Source organism: Malaya genurostris, chromosome 3 (assembly GCF_030247185.1).
Source record: "Malaya genurostris strain Urasoe2022 chromosome 3, Malgen_1.1, whole genome shotgun sequence".
In the NCBI taxonomy this organism is placed as follows: Eukaryota; Metazoa; Arthropoda; class Insecta; order Diptera; family Culicidae; genus Malaya; species Malaya genurostris.
In genome coordinates, this window is record NC_080572.1 from 95,134,190 (window position 1) to 95,139,794 (window position 5,605).

A 5,605-nucleotide genomic window follows, 5' to 3' on the forward strand; every position below is an offset into this window, starting at 1 on the left:
CGTTCAGGTGCTTATCGAAGTGCTGCTTCCACCTTTTAATCACCTCACGTCCATCCGTTAAGAAGATCCTCTCCTTTTCCTTGCACATTTCGGCTCGCGGCACAGGGCCGTTGAGGGATTTGTTGAGCTTCTTGTAGAATGTCCGCTTTTCTTGGGAGCGGTACAGCAGTTCCATTTCCTCGCACTCCGCTTCTTCCAGGTGGCGTTTTTTTTCTCCCGAAAGATGCGGGTCTGCTCTTTTCGCTTCTTCCATGCTGCAGCATTACCGCCCGTACTGCGTCCTTCTCCTCCTAAATGCACTCTTCGTCGAACCATTCTTTCCGTCGACTCCGTTCCACGTACCCGACGGTGCACTCGGCTGCGTTGTTTATGGCTGCTTTTACTGTACTCCAGCAGTCTTCTAGGGGAACCACATCGAGCTCGCCTCCGTCTGGCAACGCTGCCTCGAGATTCTACGCGTATGCTAAAGCGACATCCGGTTGCTTCAATCGCTCTATGTTGTACCGTGGCGGTAGCTGGTACCGTGCATTGTTGATGACGGAGAGTTTTGGGCGCAGTTTCACCATCACCAGATAGAGGTCAGAGTCGACGTTAGCGCCACGATAGGTCCTGACGTCGATAATGTCGGCGAAGTGCCTTCCATCAATCAGAACGTGTAACGGTGTAACGATAAGTGAGGCGGTGTAACGATAAGTGCTACGAATACCCATGTTCTTGGAGGCGGCAAAATCGATGAGTCGTAAGCCGTTTTCGTTTGTCAGCTGGTGCGCGCTGAATCGTCGGTCTGAACTCCTCCTCCTGGCCTACCTGAGCGTTTAGATCTCCTATGATGATCTTGACGTCGTGGCATGGGCAGCAGTCGTACTCACGTTCGAGCTGCGCGTAAAATGCGTCCTTGTCATCATCAGTGCTTCCGGAGTGAGGGCTGTGCACGTTGATTATGCTAAAGTTGAAGAAACGGCCCTTGATCCTCAACCGGCACATTCTTTCGTCGATCGGCCACCAACCGCTCACGTGCCTCTGCATATCACCCATCTCGATGAAAGCTGTTCCCAGCTCGCGTGTATTGCCGCAGCTCTGGTAGATGGTATGATCACCTCTAAACGTTCGCACCATAGATCCAGTCCAACACACCTCCTGCAGCGCTACGATGCCGAACCCGCGGATCCTTAGTAAATCACCGAAAATGCGGGTGCTCCCGATGAAGTTGAGAGATCGGCAGTTCCACGTACCGAGCTTCCAATCGCAAGTCCTTTTTCGTCGCAGGGGTCGTTGCCATAGGTCTCGATTCGTCTTACTCTCTTGCTGATCTTCCGTTGCAATAGTTTTTTTTACGGCTGGCTCGCAGGGCCGGACACCAACCCCCTAAATTTCCGGGGGACCATAGTGCACAGTTGAGCTTAGAGTCCTTCACTGGCACTCGGACGTCGATCAGCCGCCCTTAACATGGGGATCAGACGCTGATGTGAGCCGCTCCTAACCAGGAGAACAGACGCTTAGGCTTGCAGCAGCACAACCCCCCCCCCCCTTCCAAGTCAGCCTACGACCAAAGTTCCCACCGGGGTTGGTTACCCGATCTTCCCTAAGGTTGCTCGCAGCCCAGCCGGTTCCGCGGGGAGGTAGGGATAGGAGTTACTGGGAAGAGGCTGATGACCTCAATGGGGTCTGTGTTGCTCGTTAACCAGCCCAGTGATGATAAAAAAGCTCAAACTGATAATTGTTTTTGACAAATTCCCCATGGTAATTATTTAAGCTAACTTGTAAAAAAATCCACGCCTTTGCGAGCGCCCTTCCAACAGATAACCGGAACATTCGCAATGGCGGATGCAAAGATGCGTGTAGACATGTTTTTTTTTGTTTTTTTTATCTTCGTTTTATTTATCAATTCCTCCTCTGTTTTCGTGACAAAATTGTTAGAGTAGATCTTACGATTTAGGTTGGCACAGAAATTCTCGATGGGACGCAGCTGAGGGACGTTGGGCGGGCTCATCGACTTGGGTACCACATCGATATTCAGCCGCACCATCTTCTCCAACGATCGCTTCGAGTAGTGGGTCGACGCCAAATCCGACCAGAACACCGCGTCTTCGTCCTTATTGCATTTCTTATTATAAATTTCCCCATTCACGGCCAATCCGGAGCGAAAGAAGAACTGCGTTGCGTCATTGCCTGCATCTGCAAAACCAGTGGATTCGACTTCCGCTTCCTGACATGTATGTCGGTTGTCTTTTCTATATTGGCAGGTAGAAATACGATGTTATATTGGAAAAAGACATAAACAAAACATCAACTTCTTTTTGAAAATTTGTCTTCTAAATCGCTGTTTTCTTTGCTCGACTTCGCGAAATCGACTATCTCACTGAAAACTTTGAGCACTCGGAAAACATAAACCGAATACAAGTAGTACACCGGACGGCGTAGCTTGGAAGATTGGAAGATACAAAAAACATCATTTGACATATACAATTAGAGTGCAACATTCGAGACTCATTTCACTGCTCTGCGTAAAAACATTATTACGCACAATCGCCTCAAATGCGCACAAATTCTGAATAAATACACTTTCCACTAAGAGTTTACGTCATTTTTACATATCAGTTTATAAAATTTATATATGGATATATCGTAACACATGCGAAAAACATCAAAACAATTTGCAAGCAGTTTCAACAAAACTGTCCTTATTAGCTTTTTAATGGATTGTTTTGCTTTGACACTTCTCATGAGTTTTTGGCTAATAAACTTGTTAATAAAACCAATTTCATTTTTTGTTTTCTTTGTGCTGTCCTTCAGAAATGATGGTGATAGAAAAATAGAAACAAATTTTCTGATTGTAATAACAAAATTAGTTATCAATGAGAATTTCGTGTTGGATTGAAATATTGCTGGTTTGTGTCCAGGATATTATCTGAAAAAAAGAGTTTTTTCAGCAAAATAAATTCTCAATTTTAACTAATTTTATAGTTATTTTGGAAATTCTGTTGTTAAAATCAACTAATTCAAAAACAGTAATACGAATTAGGCGCAGAGCTAATTTCGGTCGTTCTGTGTGTGTTAAATTTGATATCTAATTTTTCACAACTATTGTTATAAATGTCTGCTTTCGGACTGTTGTAGTTATATCCAATTCAATAATAATTGTGATACAAACGTTCCAAAATCTGTTACGATTTGGTTTCCGCTAGGAATTTTTTTGTTGTTCTTTTTGTTATTCAAACAGTTTACCAGCCAAAAATATTTCTAAATTTGTTAGAAAATATTTCTGAAATAAATAACTCCAGCTGTTATAATTCTGTTATTACCATCTGATCGGGGGAACTTTCAAATTTTGTCGGCTGACTTATGAGTTACTATGATTGATGCATCATGAAATTTTTGCTCATTCTTTAAATGCAAACGTTAATATTCTTTACAACCATATGTTTTGTGAAACAGCTATTAGCTGAAAATATTGACTGAAGAAGAAGAGAGATTTAAATGTTTTAAATGGATACCTAAGGGATGTATGGGAAATGGGTTACCAAAGCATTGCTTACTTTAAGATCTAGCACATAAGCAAGTGATGATCTTAAGGTCTATCCGCACTATGCCAACCTGAGCGACCAGACACCTTTTTTCTGCTTCGACTATGGTGCAGCTGTTTGCATGTGCAGCTCATTCATAGCCGAAGCAGAAAAAAGAAGTCGAGATCTGGCCAGTTTCGGACGTGGCCGAGTGGAGCCTTCCAGAGGTTAAAGTTTGAAGTTATAGAAATATAGGTATAGAAAGGTTATGGAAGTACTGAAAAAACATACCTTTTACCGGAGCCTCGGACACCCCTGCACGGACATAATTCCGATTCTACAAATGAGCATATTGAGAATATGATGAAAGTATTTTCATATTATGATAATACTCGATAATACTAATTCTCGGATCATGAATTATTTGGATTTATTTTGCTGAAATTTAAACGTTACGCACCGGAATAAGAAAATACTTCATAATTAACTCTCTGCTGTTTTTTTTTCAGTCTTATTTTCAAATAGTCCAACGTGTTTCGTTTCCGTGAGAAACCACTCTATTACTCATGTTGATTACATTCCGAATTTCCTAATCAGCAACAATTAATCTAGTTAGTTCTATATTAAACTTCTAAAAAATTCTGCTGATATCGATGCAGCAATAGATTATTCGAATCATTACATAATTGAAGCTAGTAATCTATCAGCCCCAAAGCATAAACACATACAACAATTACGTTATCAAATTGAATGGTTTGGAATTGGTATAGTTTAATCAAGCAACATAGTTAGGCTTAACGTATGACAAAAAACTCACTTTCAAGGATCACATAGAAGGATTCCAGGCGAAGTGTATTAAATATATTAAATGTTTAAATGTTTATATTATAATGAAATTCTAAGCTCTGTCTTAAGAACAAATTATCAATTTAGGAACAAGTTTTCAGGCGAGCCATGCTTTATGCAGTATCAATTTGGTCAAATTGTTTTTCCACCAGGAAGAAAATTTTGAAAATTACTTTGAAACGCCCTTCCTGGTTTAGTGTAAATAAGTTACACAGACTCACAAATATAGAACCATTAGGTGTAATGTCACATAGTATTATAAGCAAATTCCGACAAAAATCGATGCAATCTTCAGTTGAATCGATTTGCTCTCTGTATTAGTTAGTATGTTCCTTTTCACCATTCTCCATTACAAGTAAGTTTTCAATTTTCCCTACAAAAAATCACAGAATTACGGAAGTAAAAGATGTCTTAATGGTAATAACCAAATTATGTATATAATATGGCTGAAAAGTCACCACTTGTGGCTGAATAACCAACTTAAATCTTTATAATTTAAATTTCACTCATATTACAATAAATAACACATTGAAAAAAACAGGGTCTTGTACAGGGTAAATTTTGAAAAGGCACCCCATAGTAAAGTAAGTTATATTCATGACAAAAACGCAATTTTTAGGGTACGTCCCTCAAACGATTATATCCGGAACCGGAAGTATCTGCGATATGTTTTTCGAACTTGAGGAATGTTCTAAGAGTAACTTTCAAATGAGCCTAGGATTGTCGAAATCGGTTCAGCCATCTCCGAGAAAATTTAGCGACAAATAAATCTTTGGAAGGTACACATACGCACATTTTCCGGTCTAGTATAGCTGAGTCGAATGCTATGGGTCTACGAGGCTCCGTTCGAAAGTTGAGTTTTCCATCAATTCTAGTACCTTTCTATAAAGAAAGGTAAAAATCCATTCTACCGACAAAAAATTGTGTAAATTTACATCTTTAGAGATTAACATTCAGCATTATTTTTACAGTTGATCTAACACGGAACGACCGAAATTAGCTCTGCGCCTAATTCGTATTACTGTTTTTGAATTAGTTGATTTTAACAACAAAATTTCCAAAATAACTATAAAATTAGTTAAAATTGAGAATTTACTTTTCTACGTTTATTTCTCAAATTCAACTAAAAAATTAGTTGAATGGAAATGAATTGTGCCTTAGCTAAGAAAAGACAGCACGTTTAATTGGTGAATTCAACTAAAAAAATAGCTATTTCAACAAATATTTTATTATTATTAAGGGAATTAGAATCAAAA